Source organism: Pan troglodytes, chromosome 16 (assembly GCF_028858775.2).
Source record: "Pan troglodytes isolate AG18354 chromosome 16, NHGRI_mPanTro3-v2.0_pri, whole genome shotgun sequence".
NCBI classification, from domain to species: Eukaryota; Metazoa; Chordata; class Mammalia; order Primates; family Hominidae; genus Pan; species Pan troglodytes.
In genome coordinates, this window is record NC_072414.2 from 77,246,105 (window position 1) to 77,272,441 (window position 26,337).

General features: G+C 39.2%; 1 protein-coding gene across 49 annotated transcripts in view; it reads left to right on the forward strand.

The window, feature by feature from the left end:
- Positions 1 to 26,337, forward strand: part of AKAP13 (A-kinase anchoring protein 13) — a 373,116-nt gene that overhangs the window by 82,185 nt on the left and 264,594 nt on the right. The gene's annotated exons all lie outside the window — the stretch shown is intronic.

A 26,337-nucleotide genomic window follows, 5' to 3' on the forward strand; every position in this document is an offset into this window, starting at 1 on the left:
CACTGCACTCCAGCCTGATGACAGAGCGAGACTCCATCTCAAAAAAAAAAAAAAAAAAGTTGAAAATACTAACTTTTAATTATCCCTTAAAAATAGATATTCCAGTTTTTCTGATTTTTAGTAATACATGTTTGTTACGGAAATTCTGAAATATGTAGACCTTAACTTATGGAAACTTTAGAATATAAAGTAGAAAAATGAAAATTACCCATAATTGTAATTTCTAGGAATAATCACTATGAACATTTGAGTCTTCCCCTTTCTTTTTTTCTCTTTTTTTGTATTTTTTGTTTTTTGTTTTTTTTTTTTACTATATATGTATGGAGTGCCACACATCTGTATTTTAGTTATCACTTTACATTGATTAAGCATTTGTACATGCTATTAAGTTCCTCTCATAGCTCTAATTTATATATTAAAATAATCATTCTCCTAATGTTATATAGATTATTTCCAGATTTTAATAGTATAAATAAAATCCTTGTAGACACAGTTATTTGTAAATGTTTGATTTTTAATACCTAATATGTATTAGACAGATTTCTACTGTGTTGAAACTTAGGGTAATCATTTTGAATGGCAGTTTTTACAACTGAAGATTTTCCCTCCTGAAAACTTTATTTTAAGCATCTTGGATAAATGTTTCTTAAAAAAATTATATACTTTAATAAATTACTTAACAGCTTAAGTTTTCCATGACAACTTGGTGCCATCATTAAATTATAAGCATCAATCTTACTGTGTTGCTGGAATAGTCTCCTCCTTAATGGCTTCTGTCACTCCAGCCTTTCTTGTTCCTGTCTGGCTTCTTTCTAAATATTTGTTTTCCTTAGTGTGTTGCATTGAGTCATACTTTTCTGCATGTACTTGTCTAGACAATTTCAACTACCTTCATGTTATAAACTATCACTTTTGTGCGAATGATTCCCAAATCTACAGCTCTAACCAAGACTTTGCATGAACTTTAGATCCCTATATCCATCTTTCTGGTGCTCATTGTCACAAACTGTTATCCTTTTGACTGTATCAAAGACACCTCAAAAGTAACGCTAGAATTTAACTTGTATTCCCCTGAAATTACTACTTGCTCATCTACTTTTTCTTTCCTTCGTCTCACTCTGTCACCCAGGCTGGAGTGCAGTGGTGTGATCTTGGCTCACTGCAACCTCTGCCTTCCGGGTTCAAAAGATTATCCTGCCTCAGCCTCCGGCATAGCTGGAATTACAGGTGCCCGCCACCACGCCCGGCTAATTTTTTTTTTTTTTTTTGTATTTTTAGTAGAGATGGGGTTTCATCATGTTGGCCAGGCTGGTTTTGAATGCCTCACCTCAAGTGATCCGCCCGCCTTGGCCTCCCAAAGTGATAGGATTACAAGCCTGAGCCGCCACACCCAGCCTGCTTTTTCTTTTTTTTTTGAGATGGAGTCTCGCTCTGTCTCCCAGGCTGGAGTGCGGTGGTGCAATCTCAGCTCACTGCAAGCTCCGCCTCCCAGATTCACGCCATTCTGCTGCCTCAGCCTCCTGAGTAGCTGGGATTGCAGGTGACCACCACAACGCCCAGCTAATTTTTTGTATTTTTAGTAGAGATGGCGTTTCACCGTGTTAGCCAGGATAGTCTCAATCTCCTGACCTTGTGATCCGCCTGCCTCAGCCTCCCAAAGTGCTGGGATTACAGGCGTGAGCCACTGCGCCTGGCCTAGCCTGCTTTTCCTTAACAGTACCATCATCTATCTAGTTAAGGTGAAAATCTTTCTAGACTCCTACTTAGTCTTCACTCTCAAGTATATTGGATCACTAAGTTCTAGCCATGCTACCTTTCAAATATTTCTCAAATTTGTTTTCTCCTCTTCATCCCTATTACTATTGCCCATATTTAGGTTCACTAGTTTTTATCAGGACAGCTGCAGTAGCCTCCCAAGTTCCTTTTCACAGACTTACCTTTTCAAATGTGTTTTCATATCAAGGGCAAAAATTGCTTTCTTGGGCATGCATGTCATGCTATTTTAATGCTTACAGACTTTTAATGGCTTCCCATTGCACCTGGAGTCAAGTTTAACTCCATATTAGTCTATAATTGTTTCTTTTTATCTTTCTGGTGTTTTCTCCTGCTCCTATCACACACACACTCACCAAGCTTTTGCTATCAAACTTCTAGCAGTTTTCTGACTATTGTGTGCAATTTTATGTGCATATGCATTTGTACAGGCCGTTTATTCTCCCTGGAAAGTACACAGCCCCTGATACAGCTCGCCCTGCATTTTACCCATCATTGTAATGCGTTCTTAGAAGATACAGCGTAAGTTCACTGGTGTGACATTATTCATGAACCCTGTCACCCCCAGCCTGGACAGAAATACCTTCCTTGCTCCATGTTTATTGAGCCATTTATGATACTTTCTGTGGTAGACAGGATAATGGCCCCCACAAAGTTGTCCATGTCCTTATCCTTGGAACCTATGAACATTTTACCTTATATGGCACAAGGTTCTCTCTGAAGATATAATTAAGATGAAAGGCCTTGAGATGTGGAGATTATCTTGGATTACCCAGATGGGCCAGTCTAATCATAGGAATCTTTAAAAGCAGAGAACCTTTCTTGCCTGTGGGCAGAGAGAGAGATGACAATTGAAGAAAGGTCAGATAAATTTGACTTTGCTGGCTCTGAAGATGGAGAAAGGGGCTGCATGCAGCCAAGAGATGCAAGTGCCCACTAGAAGCTGCAATAAAGGTCAGGGAGAAAGATTTTCCCATAGAGCCTCCTGAAAGGAATGTAGCTCAGATGACACCTTGATTTTTAGCCCTGTGAGATCGATCTCAGATTTCTAACCTACAGAATGGGGGAACAGAGTTTTTTTTTGTTATTTTAAGTTACTAAGTTTGTGGTAGTTTATGACATCAATAGAAAATGAATATACTGTCATTGCATCTTCTCTGTCTTATCAAGTTATATAGCTAATTTCTTATTTTTCACTAGATATTAAGCTCTTTAAGGACAAGGACTGTATAATTTTATTTTATTTTATTTTTTTTGAGACAGAGCCTCTCTCTGTCTCCCAGGCTGGAGTGCAGTGGCATGATCTTGGCTCACTGCAACCTCTGCCTGCAGGGTTCAAGCAATTCTCCTGCCTCAGCCTCCCAAGTAGCTGGGATTACAGGTGCCTGCTACCATGACTGGCTAATTTTTGTATTTTTAGTAGAGACCGGGTTTTGCCATGTTGGCCAGGCTGGTCTCAAACTCCTGACCTCAGGTGATCTGCCCGCCTCGGCCTCCCAGAGTGCTGGGATTACAGGTGTGAGCCACTGCGCCCGGCCCGTTATAATTTCATCTCTATCCTCAGAACTTTGCACAGTGCTAACACAGTGTTAAACCTGAAAAGTTTGAATGTGTGAATTAACTAATATAGTGATATTTGTATCCTGATAATGTGTTCAACAATCCTTGCTACATACCAAATCCCCCTATTTATTTTTTGGGTTACTGTTTTCACTTTTTAAATAGTGTGTTTTTTTTTGTTGTTGTTGTTGGGGGAGGGGTGCAGGGAAGTCTGTTTCCTTCTTGTTAACTTTTTTTCTTTCTGCTCCTATTTTCTTTAGCCATGGTGGTTCTTTTCCTGTTGATAGTTTGTTGCTTCAAATATGTCATTTGCACATGACAGTTTAAAGTAGAGTGACATTGTATCTAAGTCCCTTTTGGATAGAAGTTTTTGTAGTAAAGCTAAGATGTTGGGAGTTTATGTTTTCTCAGTGTGTCTTTACAGGCATGTACTTTCCTTTCCCATAGAGAAATCTGAACAAGAATTTTAACTTTGGTAATTTTATTAAATGAAATAAAATTACTGATTTCGTCTATTTGTTAAACTTGCATTCCTGTGTAAATCTTATATGAATACCAGATTCACTTATCCTGCCTTAATTTGCCAACTATAAACCTGGATAAAGTACAAAAAAACAACTACATGAAGACACTAGAGAGTAACCAACAACAGTGGTTTCTGGAGGGCAGTTGGTATGTGGAAGACCAGCAGTCACTGGATGAGTTTCTTGTTTTTCATGGCTTCTCACCTGATAGCAGGCCTCATGTGACAGCTGGAAGTCCATAGGAAGCCTTCAGTGGTTATGACTTGTCCCATCAATTACAGTCATTGGAACATGAAGAAAGAGAGTGCCCCACCAGGGGACATCCCTAATTCTGCATTAGAAATTCTGTGCAAATCACTGAACCATACCCCATACCATCAGAATGGGGCATCCACACTAATGCTTAAAACTAAATAGAGATCGGCGCTGCCATCAAGAGACAGAAGTTTGCCATCTGAGTTTAGCTACCTGGTAAAACAAAACAAAAAGTCAGGATTCTTTGGAGGAATAGAAAAATCCAGAGTTGCCACAATGCCCAGGATACATCTAAAGTTATTCAAAATTTGAAGAAACTGGAAAGTGTGACCCATTCTCAAGAGACCAACTAATTAATGGAGATTGGATCCCAAGATGACCTACATGTTAAACTTAGCTGATAAGGATTTTAAAGCAGCTGTTATTACTATACTCATTTACACACAGGAAAATCTACTTAGAATCAAAGCTGTGAAATCTAGCAGAGAAATAGAAACTGTAAAAAAATTTATTTGAAATAAAAATTTTACAGGATAAGTTTAATAGCAAAACAGAGATGACAGAAAAAAATCATTACACTGTAGTTCAGTAAGAATTACTGAATTTGAAGAACAGAGAGAAAAGGAGATTGAAACAAAATGAACAGAACCTGGAAAATGTGGGACAGTCTTTAAAAGGTCTATAATATGCATGTAATTGGAGTTCTAAAAAGAAGGGAGCATGGGAAAGAAAAAAATATTTGAACAAACAAGGGATGAACATTTTATAAATTTAATGTCAGAATTATGTAGAGATCGTTGCCGTTTGACAAATTAAAAGGATGCTTCTTTCACATTGAACCTAAGAATAATTTAGGCTTGACTTTCTTCTCCCCAACGATCTGATTTTATCAAGCCTGACTGATTTCAGTTGCTATAGTGTTTCTTTCTGGGTCTTACAGATCCACACTGTTATGAGATCACTAGATTAAATTGCAGCCAAGACTAAATTGCACAAAATGGTAGAATATGGATGGTGGTTTTTTGAAACATGCCAGGGCTGGTTTCTTTTGGAGATCTGTAGTAAACACTGGATCTTTTTGTGTGTGCTGCTTTTCCCTCTGCCCTTTTTCTTTGCTTTCCTTTCCTGCCACCCTCTTCTTGTTTCTGAGAAAGGGCAAAAAGGAGACTGAAGCATTTGAGCTAGACTGGCTACATCAAAGGCAGTGAGTTCTATTGATATCTGAGTCAGCTTCAACATAAAGCGACTACTGGGGAGGCTTTTGTTGGGTCTTTACTTTTTTTTTTTTTCCCCCTGGGTGATGTTGCTGGTGGCAGTGCTAGGAGTCAGTTGGTAATGAGTCCTTGCCAATGTGCCTTGATTGAAATTTGGAAGCCAGATTCCTGTGATTTTAACCATAACCTTTTTAGAAATGCATACTTGTATGCTCAACAGCCAGGTAGTATGTACTGCGGAAGCCATAATGATTGTTACAGTTTTGAATTACTGCTCCCGAGGCCCTGTTCCTACTTCTTTTTGTCCTAGTTGCTCTTGAACCACCCCGATGATCACTCTTCCCTTTCCCACACGGCGTCTATGATCCAACAACCAAAGGGTTAAAGTCTGGCATGCCTTCCTCTTTTCTGTTTCATCTGACTGGCGACTTTCCTCTTCATAAATACTGAAATATCTCCCTTCCCTGTCCCTGTTGTGCCTGTGCCCATCCTTGTGTGTGCTCTAGTATGTGTTAAAAATAGTTGTTAGAAGTCCAGTTACAGATTTTGGAAGGTAATACAGTCTAGAATTTAAAAAAATGAGCTTCGGATTTAGGTTGACTCCAGAGTTTGTAACTTTTGAGCAGTGTCCTTAAACAAGTTCTTTGAGCCCTATTGTCCATTTTCTTGTAGAATATGGATAATATCTATTCCTGAGTTTTGAAACTTAATCTGTATGATAAGCCTTCCACATTCATATTTATTCCTTTGATTTCATTTTGGTTTTATCATAGCCAGTTATCCTAGGTCATTTCTAACTCTCTAGTTTTTGTATAATTATTCTGTTTTAAGGAATTAATTTCAAAGAGGGAGGTTAGAACTGGTAGGTTCTTGTTCATCTGTCTTTACCAAAGAGAAGTCTGAGGCTCAGAGTTAAATTGAGCTGCTCAAGCTTATATAACTTGGAAGCAGTGTAGCTAGAATTTAACCTCAGGCAGTCTGATACCAGAGTCAGGGCTATTAACAAATTTGTATCAACATCTCTCTAACAATAAGGTTATGTCGGTTTAGAATTTTCAGTTGCTCACCCCGTCCCTTTTTCTTCTTTTACTAGTTCTTTAATTTCTAAGGATTGGTTAATGGTGAAACCAGAGACTAAACTGTAGTTTTCTCCTAAACCTGCTTGTAATTACCTTTATTGATCTTTAGGCATTAATTACTTTTTTTATTTTTTTGAGACGGAGCCTTGCTCTGTCGCCCAGGCTGGAGTGCAGTGGCATGATCTCGGCTCACTGCAAGCTCCGCCTCCCGGGTTCATGCCATACTCCTGCCTCAGCCTCCCGAGTAGCTGGGACTACAGGCGCCCACCACCATGCCTGGCTAATTTTTTTTTGTTTGTTTTTTTTTTTTAGTAGAGACGGGGTTTCATGTGTTAGCCAGGATGGTCTCGATCTCCTGACCTTGTGATCCGCCTGCCTCAGCCTCCCAAAGTGCTGGGATTACAGGTGTGAGCCACCACGCCCGGCCAGGCATTAATTACTTTTTAACCTTGCTGTATATATCTGTTTATGGATCTGACTTCTGTTCTTTAGTAGGCTAGAGATCTTTTACAGGCAAATATTTGGATCTTAGTCATTTTTAAAAAAAAATTTATTATTATTATACTTTAAGTTTTAGGGTACATGTGCACAATGTGCAGGTTAGTTACATATGTATACATGTGCCATGCCGGTGTGCTGCACCCATTAACTCGTCATTTAGCATTAGGTATATCTCCTAATGCTATCCCTCCCCCCTCCCCCCACCCCACAACAGTCCCCAGAGTGTGATGTTCCTCTTCCTGTGTCCATGTGTTCTCATTGTTCAGTTCCCACCTATGAGTGAGAACATGCGGTGTTTGGTTTTTTTGTCCTTGTGATAGTTTACTGAGAATGATGATTTCCAATTTCATCCATGTCCCTACAAAGGACATGAACTTATCATTTTTTATGGCCGCATAGTATTCTATGGTGTATATGTGCCACATTTTCTTAATCCAGTCTATCATTGTTGGACATTTGGGTTGGTTCCAAGTCTTTGCTATTGTGAATAGTGCCGCAATAAACATACGTGTGCATGTGTCTTTATAGCAGCATGATCTATAGTCCTTTGGGTATATACCCAGTAATGGGATGGCTGGGTCAAATGGTATTTCTAGTTCTAGATCCCTGAGGAATCGCCACACTGACTTCCACAATGGTTGAACTAGTTTACAGTCCCACCAACAGTGTAAAAGTGTTCCTATTTCTCCACATCCTCTCCAGCACCTGTTGTTTCCTGACTTTTTAATGATTGCCTTTCTAACTGGTGTGAGGTGGTATCTCATTGTGGTTTTGATTTGCATTTCTCTGATGGCCAGTGATGGTGAGCATTTTTTCATGTGTTTTTTGGCTGTATAAATGTCTTCTTTTGAGAAGTGTCTGTTCATGTCCTTCACCCACTTTTTGATGGGGTTGTTTGTTTTTTTCTTGTAAATTTGTTTGAGTTCATTGTAGATTCTGGATATTAGCCCTTTGTCAGATGACTAGGTTGCGAAAATTTTCTCCCATTTTGTAGGTTGCCTGTTCACTCTGATGGTAGTTTCTTTTGCTGTGCAGAAGCTCTTTAGTTTAATTAGATCCCATTTTTCAATTTTGGCTTTTGTTGCCATTGCTTTTGGTGTTTTAGACATGAAGTCCTTGCCCATGCCTATGTCCTGAATGGTATTGCCTAGGTTTTCTTCTAGGGTTTTTATGGTTTTAGGTCTAACATGTAAGTCTTTAATCCATCTTGAATTAATTTTTGTATAAGGTGTTAAGGAAGGGATCCAGTTTCAGCTTTCTACATATGGCTAGCCAGTTTTCCCAGCACCATTTATTAAATAGGGAAGGATCTTAGTCATTTTTGAATCCTTTGGCAGATTCAGTTTCATATCCCTCTTCCCATTTGTACTGTCTAGCACTGCATCTTATTCATCATAATGGGCACACAGTACTTTTTATTGGTTACAGTGATGACTTGAATAAAACCTTTGAAACACCAGAATAAGCTTTTAAATTTTTGCTCAGTTGTTACGCTTTGGAATCTTGGAATTAAGAGAAACTTAAAGATCCTTTGATCTTTTTCCTGGTTAATCTTCTTTAATTTTTGTCCACTGCTATTTTTACAGCATGATTTTTATTTTGTTTACCATCCCTTCACTTTGTTCCCAACCTTTTAAAAATTTTATCTGTGTCTGTCTTGGTGGGTTCCCAGCATGGACCATTATATCCTAGGTTTGTTAAGTAAATAGTAATTTGGAATCACTCATTACCTTCTCTGCATTGGATACTACATCTATTATTGTATTAACTACACACACACACACACACACACACGTACGTATGTAACTCAATCATCCGTGTATTAGTGCACACCAACAATCTTGGCACCCATTTTATACTGTTGATTATTCATTTGTGAACACTATAGTATATTTTACAAGTGCTTCTGTGCTTTTCTACCTTTATTTGATGTAGTTGATTCTAAATATAGACCTTGCATATATGTATATTCAGTACTTGGTACATGGTAGGTACTCAATAAATGTTTGAGTGATTGTGATTTTGAACTTGCCTACTTTGCGAGCCCTCCCTCCCACCTTTCCCCTTCACAGCATCCTCATATTACCTTGTGATCTGTTCCTACTGGGCCACCGTTAATTGTTCCTTTAAAGAGCCATGAGTTATTTGTGTCTCTGTGAACATACACACAGTTTTATCCATCTAGAATGACTTCTCTGTCATCCCTAATGTATTGTCAGGCTTTTTTCATTCTTTCAACTTCTGAGATTGAGATCAGATTACCTCTCTGCAGCCTTCCTGACCATCCTTTCTTTCCTAGGTAGAATTGGCCACTCCCTTGTGTCTTCCTTGTTTTCATATCTGTTTCTCTTGGAACATACCTACTTTGAGGGAAAAGACTGTATTTTTACTGTTCTATCTGCAGTACCGAACACAATATGCCTAGTAATAACTGCTTACTGAATTTTGGCAAATGAGTGAATAACTAAAATAATAATGGGGCATTTCAGGGGTTGATATTTCGGCCTGCAGTCTTTTCGGCTCTGTTATCCAACCTGTTGCCCATTAGATCCAGCAAGTTTGGTCAGCGTGTGCTCTCTGTCCTCATCCAGCTTACTGACTCAAGTGTTGACGGAGGCAGAGTTGAGGAGGACATTTTTGATGCCTGATTTCTGATATGTTCAAGTACTCAAATTTGCACATTTTAATTTCTTTGTATTTTTGTCTCAATAATGTGAAAGGACAACAAAACTTCAAAATGTTGTGTGAGTAGGTGGTTCTTAAACTCTTTCTTGGGTGAATGAATATTATAAGACTATGTTGGAAAAGCATTCTTATATTTCTCAGGGTAAAGGAACTTTTGAGGTATTCCATGAAGACTTATTAAGGCTGCAAGAAACTGAAATTGGGAAGCCTGTCTGTTTTTCTAGTCTGGCCCTCAATTTGCATTACATGTTTGAAATAGCCTGAATATACTGTCTTATGGTCGATGCCCCTTTTAGACAGTCAGAGTCTTAGCCCTTCTGGAGGTATATTGAGATTGGAAAATCACACTGTGTTATGACTTTTCGTGGTTTTAGTAGTTGTCCTCTAAGTTTGGACTATTTAAAATCTCTAGTAGCAGATGAGAGGTAATAACTCTTTGGAAACAGACTGAGATAAAATTAAGTTTTGGTAAAATCAGTTGTGATTTGTAGCTTGGAAGAATAGGCATATTAGCATTTTAACAATATAGCTTTGATGCTTTAAAGATCACCAGGCTACTAAAGAGATGTCTTGGTTCTCTCAGATGAGTTCTGTTGTATCACTTTCAGATATTTTGTTCTTTATCCAAACAAAGCAGAACAAGTAGTTTCTAATATGAACTGGATTTGTAGAATTTTGTATGAAGTCTGACTTAAAATATAATTAAATTAACATTTGGGGAATGAGTTTAGTCTTTACTAATTTTTTTAGGTCAGAGAGCATAACTTCTGTGAAGCTGCCCCCATTTCACCCTTCATGCTTCACAAATACTTGTAGAATATTTTCATTGCCTTGCAATTAGGAGTTTACATACAGGTCTCTCCTAACAGATTGAGAGCTCCTTGAGGGCTGTGACTACCAGTTGATCTGGCCCTTATTAGGTGTGTAAATTTTTTTTTTTTTTTTTAATCAGACTTTTGCTCTTGTCACCCAGGCTGGAGTGCAATGGCGTGATCTCAGCTCACTGCAGCCTCTGCCTCCCGGGTTCAAGCAATTCTCCTGCCTCGGCCTCCCCAGTAGCTTGGACTACAGGCGTGCACCACCACGCCCAGCTAATTTTTGTATTATTAGTAGAGATGGAATTTCACCATGTCAGCCAGGCTGGTCTTGAACTCCTGACCTCAGGTGATCCACCCGCCTTGGCCTCCCAAAGTGCTGGGATTACAGGCGTGAGCCACCGCACCAGGCCAGGTGTGTAAATGTTTAAGAGGATAAATGAGAGATGTCATATGCGGATATATGTCCTATTGCAACCAGAAAGTGCCTCTATTAATAAGGAATTGCATATAGTAGTGCCTTCTAGAATAGATAGACCTGAGGTTAGGGCTGTAGTTGCTATGTACAGTGGATATTACTATTGGGTGTTCCTGTCAGCAGGATTACCTCTTTCCAGGTAGTTCCAGATTGTGACAAATGGATTAATCCGGTAAAGACAGGTGCTGTTTTAGGTATAAAGTTTAGCATTGATCCCTAAGTTTACTTCTGGAATAGCTGCTCATCTGGAGTCATCACTTGCAGGCCGTTTCTGGTGGACCCACCACCTGCAAGATACAGATTTATTATTTGACCTGTTTTCCTCCAGTGCAAGGATACTGTGACTGTTAAGCAGCATGCATTAAATAACTAACTCATCTGTTAATAAGTGTGCACATAGACTTTGGCCAGAACACATTAGACCCCTGAACAGAGAATCTTAAAATACTAATGCATTTATTTTAGGTGGCAAAGAACTAGATTAGTCAACTAAAAGCACATGAAAACTGTCAACTCCAGTTTTACAATCTACATGCCATGTCGATACAGAACTTGTGATAATGTGAATAGCATTTTTAGCAGAGAATTGTAGTATTTAAAGACAAAAGTTCATGAGTGTTCTGAAATAATGGTACTTTTTCTCAACCTCTCGCTACATGGGAAAGGCAGCCTTCAATAATCTCTCTTCCAAGTAATATATAGGGCAGTACTAAAGAAAACTGAATCAGCCGGTCGTGGTGGCTCACGCCGGTAATCCCAGCACTTTGGGAGGCCAAAGTGGGTGGATCACCTGAGGTCAGGAGTTCGAGACCAGCCTGGCCAACACGGTGAAACCCTGTCTCTACAAAAAATACAAAAAATTAGCCAGGCATTGTGGTGGGCACCTGTAATCCCAGCTACTCGGGAGGCTGAGGCACAAGAATCACTTGAACCCAGAAGGCGGAGGTTGTAGTGAGCCGAGACCTCGCCATTGCACTCCAGCCTGGGTGACAAGAGCGAAACTCTGTCTCAAAAAACCAAACCAAACCAAACCAAAACAAAACAGAATCTGCATTCCCAAGAGTCCATAGTAGAGAAGGAAGAACTGCCAATGCCTTTTTAAAACACCAGTTTATAAGAGTTGTGCCTGATTCTGTTTCGATGCTAATAAAGGTAATTCACTTTCAACTCAGACATACTGCTTTATAAAACAAACATGTTTAAAACAGTAGCATTAAAACATTATAGTTTGTTTTATAGAGGAATAATCTGACACCTAGAGAGATTATGTGGTTTGTACAAGGTTCTTTCAAATTCTTAACTAGTTTAGAGGCTCACGATCGGTCTTTTTAAAGTAGCTTTTCCCTTTCCAAAATAGCTTTTCTCATCCCTCCTTGCCTTTCATTTTGTAACTTTAATAAAGTCAGTATGCCCTAATCACTTTCTTTTGTTTGAAGTAGCCTGCATGCATCTGACAGACATGCAGTTAGACAAAGGCTCAGTGCTTTAAGCATTGACAGTGAAGAGAGTTCAGTGATTTTATGTTACTTTGGAGACGTGGGGAGAAACAGAGATGCAGTATCTCAGGAACATTCAATTTTATGCTTTCTCTGAGCTATAACATCATGACTGCAGTTGGTTAAGTTTCAGTGTAATTTTACTCATTCTTATCCTTATTATCTATTCACTTTGTAGTGCTTTTAAACAAACATCTGGCACTATCTTAGTTACCTAGTTGTATGTACTTTCCACGTCCCTTGTGACTTCATGCTGGCCTCTTGTTGCCAGCCTGTTACTGCCCTCATTGTGGAGGAAGCTGAGATTTTCTACCAGGCTCAGCCATGGAATAGTGACAATTGGTGTTCAACACAATGACACAAAGCATTACAGCATTATAAAGAACTGTTGAATTGTTTGAAGATATTTTTTAAAAGTTTAAAAATCTGCCTTATTGGCTGGGCGCGGTGGCTCACGTCTGTAATCCCAGCACTTTGGGAGGCCGAGCCAGGCAGATCACAAGGTCAGGAGATCGAGACCATCCTGGCTAACATGGTGAAACCCTGTCTCTACTAAAAATACAAAAAATTAGCCAGGTGTGGTGGCAGGTGCCTGTAGTCCCAGCTACTCTGGAGGCTGAGGCAGGAGAATGGCATGAACCCAAGAGGCGGAGCTTGCAGTGAACTGAGATGGTGCCACTGCACTCCAGCCTGGGCGACAGAGTGAGACTCCGTCTCAAAAAACAAACAAACAAAAAACTGCTTTATTTAGGGTATAATTTAAACACAATAAAATTCACCCATTTTAAGTGCTTAGGTCAGTTGGTTCTGATAACTGCGTACGTAACCACCACCACAATCAGGAAATAGAACATTCCTATCACTCCCAGGTTTCTTCTTGTCCTTTTGTAATCGCCTCCCCCCATCCCTGGGTCCAGGCAAGCACTGGTTTACATTGTGTCACTACTTTTGCCTTTTCTAGAATTGCATAAGAATGGGATCGCATAATAGGTAATATAAGTCTTTGAACTTATACTAGCTCTGTTTATTTTTTCAAATTGATTTGAATATTTTAAGTCATTTGCATTTCCATGTGTTTTTGAATCAGCTTGCCTTATGAAAGACTACTAGTGTTTTTATTAGAAATGCATTAAATTTGTAGATCAGTTTGGGGGAAAGTTGACATTTAATGATATTAAGCTAATATATTTACCATATATCTCTCTATTTTAAAAGATCTTTAGTTTTGTATTTTTTTAAGCAAGTTTTTCGGTCTTCAGTATACAGGCCTTACACATTTCATTAAATTTGTCCTTAAGTATTTCATGGTTTTTTATGCTGTTACAATTATTTGAAATTTCAACTTGTAATTGTTTAACAATGCTATGGTGAAGAATTGGTTAGATTAGATCTGAGTTTAAAGTCATATACTAGGTTAAAAAAAAAACAAAAAACAAAGCAGGAAGCTGGTGCAGTGGTGCCCACCTGTAGTCCCAAGTACTTGGGAGGCTGAGGCAGGAGGATCACTTGAGCCCAGGAGTTGGAGTCTAGCCTGGTCAATATAGTAAGACCCATCTCTTAAAAAAAAAAAAAACAAAGACAACAACTCAACAAATTTTCAACAAGTTATTGCCAGTCTAAATTGGGGTAATATAACACTCGTTCTGGATTTAGAAATAAAACATTTAAGAGAAGCTTCAGTGTTCATTCCCTGAATTTCAACTTTTCTGAACTCCTCTTTTTGACATTTTAAAAAATGTAGACAAAGGATCTTGCTACGTTGCCCAGGCTGGCCTCAAACTTCTCAAGGGAGGAGATGCTCAAGCATTCCCTCCCCTTAGCCTCCCAGGTAGTTGAGACTATAGATGTGCACCACCACACCTAGCTTTGAACTCCTCTTAGTAGGAAACTCTTAGAGGATTTACATATTAAGAACTTCTCATATAGGGGAGGAATAAAATTAATTTCCCCACTTGAACTAAGATAATAAAAAATAAGGTTGTCATGAAAAATACAGACCTGGTGCTTTAAAGCATTTTAGCATTTGTAGCTGTGTATGAAAAGATAAATAGCACTTGTATAACAGAAATGCATAATGATAAATTGTTGTTTCTAGTAAATGTGGAAACAGGCCATATTACTATGTATGTGACACTTTAAATATTTAATGTATGTGACATATACACAAGAATATAGCTAGAGAAACAGCTAGACATCTACTAAATAGTACCCTTTCCTTTAAAATTACTACACTTCAGAAATTCAAAAAATACACATAGGTGTTTCATAAAATCACTGTTGTAACAGAATGACCCATGTGCTAATAATTTGGTCATAATAAGCACATAAGGAGCACAACTGGCTACTTTCCCTGAAAACTGTTACAGTCAAAAAGTAAATTAATTTAGGGAAAAAAGACTGAAGATTTCAAGGTACGGGGTCCTAAAAGTAAAGCTACTGCTTTGCAGGTTTTGTTAACTGGGTGCGGGTGCGGGGGTGGGAGTAAAGAGTAGGGATGTAGGCTTACAGACCCAGGTTGTCAGGAGAGCAATTTGATGTGGAAGGCACAAGTAAGAGAAGATGTAAACCACGCAAACAAAAAGTATTTGAAAGGGAAATAATTCAATTCAGCAAATATTTGAGTGCATACTCTAGACAGAGATTATAGATAGAATGAACTATAAAAAGTCCAAATAAACCCTCCAGAGAATGCTGAGACCTTGGCTTTCTGATTCTCCACATAAGTTAAATAGGCCCCACAGGAGGCCCCCACTGCAACACACAGTTGGTTCAGTGCTAGATTAGTCATCGTTAGAAGATGGCCAGAATTCAGACTGATCTGAAAAACCAAAGAACTCAGGTTGCTTCAAAAACCCAGAGACAGCCAAAGCTCAGAATCAACTAAACATTCCATGTCAACTGAAGAATGATGGACTGCTTTGGTCATAGTAAGAGGGTCATGAGAGGGGAGGGAGCTGAAGCCCAACCTCTTGCTAGCCGGGGGCCTCCCTCCTCTGTAGAAAACAGAGTTAATAACCACTCGCCTGAGAGGCCTGTGGTAGGTCAAATGAGATGCCATCTGTGCAGCAATTTAGTGCACAGGAGATGTTCTGTAAACTTCATCTTTCACTGACACTAATCCAGTAAACAGGCATACCTGACTTGGGATAAGCAACAAGAAAAAAATGATAATGGGAAGCAATGAGGAAATAAAATCCTCACTTCTTACTTAAACAGCAGAATCCTTAAGAAATATAGCCCACTCAACTACTAGTTTGAAAGTTTAAAGTCTCTGTGATATCAGTTCTTTCTCTAGGTGACTTACATAGGATGAAAAAAGTGTTCCCAACTGTAAACATGGGTTTCTGTATCAAACATGTGGCTGACTCTCCATCAGCAGGAGTAGCAGTGGTTAAAAAACACAAGCTAACATGTTCTCAGCTCTTCCTCCAAGAGGTAAAAGCTCATAAATCCATTATTTTCGTAGATTAAAAAATATATTCCTGATTCCCTTCTTTCCCTCTGCCCCACTCCCCAAATGCTGTCTTTAAATAGTCAGATTCTCTGCTAAAAATGCCATTCATGTTGTCACAAGTTCTGTATTGACCTGGCATCAGTGTTGATAATTAATTTTCATGTACTTTTAGTTGGCTAACCTAGTTCTTTGCCACATAAAATAAATGCATTAGTATTTTCAGAAATATCCTTGCTTAGTGTATAAGAGCAAGAATGACTAAGGGATTACTCATGTCAGGAATGTTTTATGATTAGAAATTCCCCATTAGAAATAAAATTTTTCATTGAAGCGATTAACATTAACACAATCTTTAATAGGGGACTGCTTAGAATATTGAAGTTTTCCTCATATCTGTAGAATTTTCACTTAATTATGACATATACAAGTTTTTAATTTGAAGTCTTCATTGTTTAAAACTTTTCCTTCCAATTTTGATAGGTGGTTTAACAAAAACCTACCACCTTGTGTTTCCAGTGTCATTGTTCTCAAGATGTTAAAGGCTTAGTATTGTGAAATTATAACATTGAAGACAATATTTATTCTCAAGACAAGAACCAGTCTAATAATTAACAAGGTAACTGACATTTTTAACGTCTCTGATCCCCTCTGACACTTGTGTGACTTGTTCGATAGTCACATAACGTGTGTGAGAAGGTGGGCTGTGCCTGCCTCGGAAATCATTCCTAACAGGTCTCGCATTTGTCCAGGTAAGGTCATCCAGCTCAGTAATGTCCTCATTTGTGTGAGAGCCTACCTGCCTATATTTAGTCTTTCCAGGTGGCTTATAATTGGTTTAGCCCATTGGGCAGCCTGCTTTTTGGTTGATAGAGGCTGGGGAGGATGAAGGAAGTGTAAAGGCTTGAATCTGGCAGTCTCTTTGCCGGATATCTATTTTAACCCCTCCTGAAGTTAATTTACATAAAACCCAGCTGTGTAAGAATTTTTCTAAATTTAAAGTTTATTCTTATTACCGTAGGGATAGGAATGTCAGCACTTACTGAATTATGGCCTTCCTCTCCTGTGTGTGGACCTCCTGGCAGCTTATGGTTCCCGTTTCCTTTGGATAACAGGATACAGCTGGTGGCAAAATTCTCACCTGTGGAATGGCCATTGGGAGTTTTCTTCTCCATATAGATCTTTGCAAAGCAGCAGAAACCATTTTTGCAGGAAACCACAAGCCTGTGTTAAACACCAAAAGAGAATTGAAATAACATGTCCATGAGTTCCTCTTTCCAGAGGTACCAACCATCATGTGGGATCCTAAGTATAGTGTTAAGTAGCTCTTTGTCCTCCCCTTCACTTTGAGGTTGTCTAGTTATATGATGTTGAATTCCCCAGCTCTGGTCCCTATTACCTCTCTGGCAGATTAAGCAAATTGCTTCAGGCTGGATTGCTTAACACTTAGCAGAATTCATGCTGCCTTTAATGAGCTACCAGTTTAACCTTCTGGGGCTAGAGTGATTTTAGACATTTTTGTTTTGATGGGTTGATTTTTGTACTTATAGCTATAACTGTGGATCCCTTGCCATCAAACTATGGTGCAGCAAAGCAGCTGATGAATTTCTCTGTCTCTGATGTTCATGTCAAACAGTTATTTCTCTAGCATTCATTGGGGGCTCAGTACTGTGCCAGATGCTGTGGCATGAGCAGTAGTGGTGTGGAGGGTGCTACAGGAGACATCTGCAATGCAGTAGACTAGATTAAAAACAAGTTGGGGAGAGAAGGCAAGCACAAAAATAAAAGAAAAATAGAAGATAGTATTTGACTTACTGCTGATAGTGTGGGTTAGATTATCAGTGATAATCCTATTAAAATCAGCAAGGGTGGAGGGCATGAACATGAGCAAAGACTTGAGGACTGGACTGAGCATGGTGCATGCACGTGAGGTATGCAGGGACTGGATGGAAGGTGTGGTATGGAAGAAAAGAGTGCTCAGTAAGGCTTTATAGATAATGAGGGACCCTGAACACTATTTGGAGGCTCCAGAGGGGTAGTGGGGGCATGGTGGATGGCTTCTGAGAGCTCACCAATGATAAATGGTATGTTTAATAGAGTACCTTATGTGTTGGAATGTATATTTCCCTCACCATCACCTTTTATTTAGAATTAGGGATCGACACAGTGATGAGGATGTCCTGAGAGATGTGGTAGCTGAATGTGATAGAAGGTTAGTGCTGAAAGGCTATCATGTAATTCATAACAGGCAAGAAGAACAGGAGCTTACTTTATTATTCTTGCCTACCACTGTGTTAAACCTTTAACTACACATCTTTAATTTTATGTATTCTCATTTTACAGATGAGGAAAATAAAGCTTGGTAGTTAAGTAACTTGTCCAAGGTAACACAGCCAGTAAGTGCCACATTTACAACTCAATTCTAGGTCTTTTTGTCTCTGTCTCTGAATTACATTAGTATTCTAATTTTTATCCTTACATTAGTCTGTTGGGGTCATCAAATGATTCTTAAATACTAGAAGGTTGTCTCTAATCTTAATGAGGACTCTGCAATCATCCTTTCCATTAATAACTATTCATCCAAGTGGCTTGTCTATCGTTGTTGTAAAATAAGTAAGTTTAATTTTTTACAGAAGAAATGTAGTGGGCTTAATCATGTGCTGGCCATGTGTGTCTGTGGATGCAGCATTTAGGAATATGGGTCCCAGAGTACAGGGCTCCATCTTTAAGCTCTGGAGGTTGGAAGCTCTAGGAAAACTAAGGTGGGTTAAATGTGTTCCCAAAACTGTGATCACATTTTATGTTTATGCTTTTCTCTCCCTTTCTCGAGTCATGGTAGGTTACTATTTGAGTGCCATGCCCTAGAACTCCCTAAAGTAAAGGCACTGGTATCCCAAAAGAACTGTTCTAAAAGATTACTTACTTCTGTGAAGGCAGAGAGGGTGCTACGAATGAAAATAGCATTTTAGGAAGGTTGAGTCAGAGGTGCGAGTGGGGCATAGAGAGATTTTCTCAGGGTGATAAGGCCCTGGTGCTCAAGTCTACAAGCAGAGACAGGCATATTGGCAGTGAGTCCTCCTTGGGGAAGAAGAATGATCTGGGCTACTTCCAAGACCCCTTCTACCTGTAAGTTCTTGTAATTTGGGATTGGGATTAAGAAACTCCAGGGGCTGGTGTAAATTGATGGGGCACCAGCTGTTGTTTGCTGCACCTCAGGGAAGTCATGGTGGGAGTCTGGCCTGGCCCTGTTGGCTGGGGCCCCCAACAGATCCTTGCTGTGTCTGGGTTTGAGTTTAGGCTACACAATTACAAACTTTTTCCAGTGCTGCTTTTTGTGAATCTTTGAACCTGCAGTTGTGAATGAACAGAAATTTGAACTGAGCTTTAAAAAAGAAAAAAAAAAAAAAAAAGAAAAAGAGCTTTGTTGATACCACTGCCATTATAGGGCTATGATTTCTTTTTTCCCCATTTAGCTGCAACACATTTATTTTTCCCTTGTATAATGGCTGAGATTTCTTTAGTATAGAGCTGTGTCACAGTGGTTTATGTATTTTCTTCTGTCTCCCTGCCTCTGTTTCTAAGGCTGGGCAACTTTGAGATATGTGGATTGACCTGGATGCCTCTTGTGACTCCTTCCCCACGATCCCCTGCGTGCACTTCCTATTCATCTTTGTAGTTCTCAGCTACTCACTGTGCTGTCATATCTGGCACGTGCTGTTCCTTCTATCCTGTGCTTCTCCTCCTGTGTCCACTTGGTGGAACTTTCCCCATGGTTTGCTTCTTCCAGTAATCTCTGTCTGGGCACCCCATCTTCTAGAGAGTTTATTGCTCCTTGTAACATTTTTATTATTGTGCTCATCATACTGTAATATCTGTTTACATACATATGACCCTTTACTAAAGTGGTAGGAACCACATATTATTTATTGCTAAAGCTCAATAACTTAGTACATGTAATATTTTAGGGGCTCAGAAATGTGAGATTATCTCCCTTTATTGAGTTTTTATGTGCCAGGCACATATTATAAATATATGTCAAGAAAAAGATACCCTAAACACGGAAAAGATTATAGTGTACTCTCCTACACAACTTTCAAAGTAAACTCTAAAATGATTATAAGGATGTCAGAGTTCTGATTTTTTAAAACTACATTTAATTTACTATTTTAAATTATTTGTATTTCAATATTGTAAGAGTTCTGATTTTTTTTCCATGATAATTACATTGATTTGGTGTTTGTGCATGTGTTTGGCCCAAACTCAGGATCATTTATGCCGTTTGGGTAATCCAGCGTTGATAAAGAATAAATTAAATGAGTGAACGTGGGTGTTACTGTTTTGTCGTTGCTGTTGTTTTAATTTGCTATGTTCTTTTGTTTTACTGTTGAATGTTACCCTGTGTTAGACTCTTCATTTCCTTCATGTCCCGCCTGCCTGCTTTGTCCCACTCCCAACCCCTCGCCCTACCCATTTGGGCTCAGTGCTTTGTGTTTTGTCTTGGTGGCTAGTAAGTACCATCATATGATAGTGGGGCAGAGCAGGGCTAACTGTTCTGTATGAGAATCAGACACATATTATGAGTCTTAACATCATTGTTTCCCGAAGTGTGGGTCATGATTCCAGAGCAAAAGCATCACCAGATTTGGTCTCCCGATTTCTACTCTTTCTGGTCCTGGGAATGAGAATCAGCCTTATTTAACAAGGCCTTAAACTGATGTTCATGTGTACTAAGGTTCAAGAATCGCTGCTTAAAACTAACTGCTCAATTATTAATGTAGCTGCAAACAAAAGTAAAGCATTCATGAGGGTCTTGTAAGACTTCCTCAGTCCCTTATTCAGGAAATATATTTGGCCCATGTGGTATTTTACTTTTTTGATAGAACTTGACATCTTCAACAGGAAAAGCGTATTTACTTTTTGTATCCTGGTCTTCTTCCATTGTTCAGAATTTCTAGCTCATATTCCCAGCCTTCCCCAACCAGGGCATAACATTTTTATAGCCACCAGCCCAGGCTCCGTGGGTTGAAGGAAGGAGTTTTTGGATCCTGTTATTTTCCTGGAGGAAGAGCTGAACATTGACTCTTTTACAAGAATCCAAAGTATGCATTGTCATTTCCATGTTAACCCTCACTCGAAATTTTTGTGGGTTTTGAAGGATTGACTGTAGCCCAGTCTTAGCAGGATCCCTGGCCATGGAAATTCATTTGAAGCACATTGTGCCATGGAAGTACCCTGCAGGTAAAAATGCTCTATTTATACTTGGCTGAGTCCCAGACAGCTGCTGTCCGCCTGTTGGGACTGGGAGCAGATGTAGGGGTGATTTGCCCCCTCCTATTTTTTTGTGGATTTGGAAGCTTCCCTGTTTAGAGTGACAAAAACCCTGTCAATTGATGTGGTAGGTATGTCAGACCTGGACAGCGGGTCCTTAGAAAATATGCTGAGATCACCAAGTTAACAGGTACAGAAGGGTTTCCAGTTTGTTATATGATGTTGGGCCTGTGACTCCCCACCCCCCTTTTTAGGGACATGTCATTAACGGTGGAGCGCTTGTTAAAGGCTTCTCTTGTAGCATGTGTAGGTGTGGCTAAAGAATAGTGAACTTGACTGATGTTAATGTACATCTGGATACATTCTCATTTTAATTTTTTTTTATTGGTTCTAGGGACTTTTTGGTAAAGATTGTAGATGTCTTCAGTTTTACACATTTAGGAAACAGTGTCTTTTTACTTATTTCCAGTACAGTTGTGATGTATTGAATGACAAGGGACTTTAAAACAGACGTGCTGTGTATAATGTTTTCTTCCTGATTAAAAAGTAATATCTGTTCATTATTTGAATAGTTACAATTAAGAAACAGATTATTTAGGGATGAAAATTTCCTGTAATCTCCAGAGATATGTACACTTAACATTTTGGTGTTCGTTCCTCCAGATTCTTTTCTATGATTATTGTATTATATTTTAGAATTGTAGTTTACCCACCAGCGTATTTTAAGAAGTTACCAGAAAGGCGTCTCTGAGTATCTGAAGCCTTTCATTTAGCCATTTATGGATTTCAAAGTATCTTATGTGGGGCTAGTCTCCACTGAGACTCAGGAACTCTGCAAGAGGGAGAAGCATTAGCTTCTGCTATGTGCCTGTCAGTGTGCTTTAATACTTTACCTGGATCATCTCTTCCAGTAACCCCACAGTATAGGAAGCATTATTATGCTCTTTCTGCACATAAGGAGATGAAGATTCAGACAAGTTAAGTGACTTGCTCAAGGTAATACAGTTAATTGTAGAGGACTTGTGATTTAATTTGATTTATTGTCTAGAGAATATTGTATGGCACCCTATTACTTTCCTGTATTGAGATGTAGGTGGTGGGGGTGGGGGGGGGTTAAGCTGAAAATATCTGTGAGAGGTATAAAGCTGTTGGATAGAGACACACCATTTCTTTCTTCTTATTTTATTTTATTTTTTTCTTGAGACAGAGTTTCTCTCTTGTTGCCCAGGCTGGAGTGCAATGGCGCAATCTGGGCTCACTGCAACCTCCACCTCCCAGGTTCAAACGATTCTCATGCCTCAGCCTCCCCAGAAACTGGGATTACAGGTGCCCGCCACCACAATCGGCTAATTTTTGTATTTTTTTGTAGGGACATGTATAGTTTCACCATGTTGGCCAGGATGGTCTGAAACTCCTTACCTGAAGTTATCAGCCTGCCTTGGCCTCCCAAAATTCTGGGATTACAGGCGTGTGCCACCGCGTCTGTCCTAAGGGGACACACTGTTTCTCTGGCTTATTAAGAGGTATTTGGTTAGTATATAAACATTTTCGTAGCTTCTGAGGTTTTGCAGTCATTTGTTCAGACATATGGGTTGGTGGAAATGCTTTCTGTTCCTTTTCCCAAACCAATCACACAGCCATATAACTTCATGCCTGAGTTTCTCTGTGGTCCTCTATAGTGATTGAGTTTTTACATAGTTCTTTGCAGCAGCATGAATTTCAAAAATCTCCAAACTTTTGCTATTGCTAATCTTTGTAAACTTTGCACACCCAGCGCTGGTACATTCTGATGATGGTGTCCACACTGCACTCTATGAAGAAAAGACTGATGATTGTTTATATTAAAATGTAGGAAGAGAATTGTAGCAGCAACTTTTGCTTCTCTAATCAACAACACCAGAAGAGACTTACTGTGTGTGGTCAATGGGGGAGAATGTTAATTTATAAATTGAGATAGTTGTATTAAAATTGAGTGACTCTTATTTTGACATAAAGTGAATGTGTCTCTTTTATACAGCAGAAAACTATTAAATTTGTTTTTTCTCATCAGTATAAAATAAAGCGGAAAATGTGGGAAGAATACAAATTCTTAACTTCTGTGCTTCTGCTTATTTCCCACCCCTCATATTTCTGATTCCTTACAACTGTAGCTGGCCTTACTACTGAGTGGTGAAATTGCTGAACATACTTAAAATCACATCATTTAAGACTTTGAATTTTGACATTTCCTCCTCTTCACAGTCTTTAAATAGTAGGCAACCTGTAGGGTTCCACTGTGTCTGTCATGTGTTGTCCCTGTGTTACATGAAAGCAGCCCCAGTGAACTTGTGAATTTGCTCAGTCATTTCGCTGGCTACTGGGTGAGGAAGAAGTAGGATTTTCTCTCTTAAAATTCCTTGGTGAAATCATTGGATGGGCATGATGTGTTTCTTTAATTTTCCTTTTGGTAAAAAAATCTACTGACAAAGCAAAGACTTTCAGTTGTTCTTGGTCTTTCAATAGGTTTAGTTTTCAAGTGTGTTTACTCTGACCAAAAACTGCCTTCCTGTAATATGCTCCTCCCTTTAGAACTCAGTTCTTAAGTAGAGTTTGTTTAAATGTATAAAATAAGTTAATGCATTATATGCAGCGAGGTTTTGCATCAGAACCCTGAGTTCTCAATGTTGTGGCAGGTTTAAGTGTCTAGAACACCTTTTAGCTGTTATTTCTATTACTTGCTTTTTTATTTTTGGGGTAAATGAGATCTTCTCAGGGAGGCCTTCCCTCAGTACCATGTTTTAAAGGGCATCTGCCTCATTTGCTATTCCTTCTTCTGTTTTATTTTTCTCTATAGAATTTGTTACTATGTGAAAACTATTTATTTTAATGTTTTATTTACCTGTGTTACCCCTAGAATAATATCTATGAAGGTAGGGATTTTTGTCTGTTCCTTCTGTGCCTACAGAGTCTTGAGGAGTATGGTGTCTGGCACGTTGTAGGTGCACAATGACAGCTGAATTAACAATGTCAGGGAGAGTTTGTAGGATGGTGCTCGAGGTGTAGGGCAAGTCAGTTTTTAGATTTGAGGTCATTAGCAGGAGATCCTCTTACGATGTGGGGGGAAAAACACATGTTTTAACGTCAGACTGGGTTTGAATCTGGTCTCTCCAACTTACCCTTTGACCTTGGTGTTAAATGATTTAACCTTTGAAAGATCAATTTTTTTCACTAGTGAAATAGGGGAAATAATATCTTTTTAATGGGGATTAAATGTAATATCAAATATAATGCTCTGTAAATGTTAGTTTTGTCTTTGCCGTTGTGTGCCAGCATTGTGAAAGTCTGAAAGCAACCTGAATTTACCAGTCTGTTTCTGGAGCCTTCTGGGGTCATTACTTTGATTACTTTTGACAGATACATTCTTTTCAGCAGCCTGTGTTGCCACCATAACAATGACCTGTCCCTTTGACCAGTGTGAGGGACAGACACTTTGTCATCCTTCTTTTAATCCTTGTATCAGAACAACTCTTACAAGTTCTGGTTTTGAAACATGTTTAGAGGAGTTTATAATTCCGAACAGTTCAGATGACATCAGCCCTTTCTTAGAGTCCTCTGAGTTTGCTCAGCTTCCTCATTCCAGGGTGGTGGGAACCATTCAGTTAAATTGATGTTTGTGGTCTTTACACATAGTCATCCTAAGTTTCTTGCAAATCACGAAACATCAGAGGGCTACTAAGTCACTAGTTTGTCTCTGTAGATTTCTCTAATCCAAGCTTGTCCAAACGGTGGCCTGCAGGCTGCATGCAGCCTGTGAAGGCTTTGAATGTGGCCCAACACAAATTCGTAAACTGTCTTAAAACATTGGCTGGGCATGGTGGCTTATGCCTGTAATCCTAGCACTTTGGGAGGCCAAGGCGGGTGGATCACCTGAGGTCAGGAGTTCAAGACCAGCTTGGTCATCATAGTGAAACCCTGTCTCTACTAAAAATACAAAAAATCAGCTGGGTATTGTGGCGGGTGCCTGTAATCTCAGCTACTCGAGAGGCTGAGGCAGGAGAATTGCTTGAACCCAGGAGGCAGAGGTTGCAGTGAGCCAAGATTGTGCCACTGCACTGTAGCCTGGGCGACAGAGCGAGACTCCATCTCAAAAACAAACAAAAAACTATGAGATTTTCTTTTTTTGCAATTTTTTTAAAGCTTATCAGCTATTACTAGTGTTAGTATATTTTATGTGTGGCGCAACACAATTATTCTTCTTCCAGTGTGGCCCAGGGAAGCTACAAGATTGGACGACACTCTTAATTTTTGTGGATTAACAAGGTGTTAATTCCTGTATAAATTTCACTGATATTTCTTCTGCTTGATGCAGGAACACTTGACAAGTTAGTTAAGGTAGATTGGTCCATAAATTTATAGGTTCTTTCATTCCCATGTCCTAGGCAAGTCTGAGCAGGCCCTGGAAAGCTGATTAAAAGGCCAGTGAGCACAGTGAGGTTAATTTTAAATTAAATGGATATTTAATACATTGAGAAGATACTCAAGCCTTTCAATCTTTCATTTTCATCCATGCTTGCTGTTTGAATCTGATGGGCTTGAAATTGACTTTGTTCTTCTAAAAATGTTGGTTGGTTATTGCTGCCTTTCTCAAGCTTGGTTTTCAATGTGGATTTCTGCAGATAATTTTTGCACCTAAAAGTACAAAGTCATTTAGTGAAGACAGTCAGGAAGGAAAGAGTACGCTGAGCCAGGAGGTCTGTTATAGCGCATGGGGTGGACCAGAGAATGAATGGGCATGGGCATGGAGGTGGTTCAGTCAGTGTGGGAAAGCCACCTGCTTGTCAGCTTTCTACTGCGTTGTCCAGCAGAACACATTGAAGCTTGGGGCCTGCAACTGGTGTGGAGATGATTGCATTTAGGAGGCTGATGTAGATTTTTTTCCCTCTAAGTGTGTGTTAACTGCCTTTTGGTGAAGTCTTGATCCGAGACATACACAACTTGATCTGTGAGGATTGTAATATGGAGATGGTTCTGTTATTTCAGTTAGGCATGGTTACGCTACCAAGGCATTGCTTTTCAGTCCAAACAGTTGGTCATTTCACTTTTAGTGAGGCTTTTGTGATTTGTTAGAACACAAAGTTTGTTATTTTGTCTGTTTTTTTTGCATGTATGAATGACACTTTATACTGTTGTTTATTTTGCTGGTTAGTATGTGCCTTCATTTACCTATTGTGAGTAAGAAACTTCCTCAGATGAAATTAT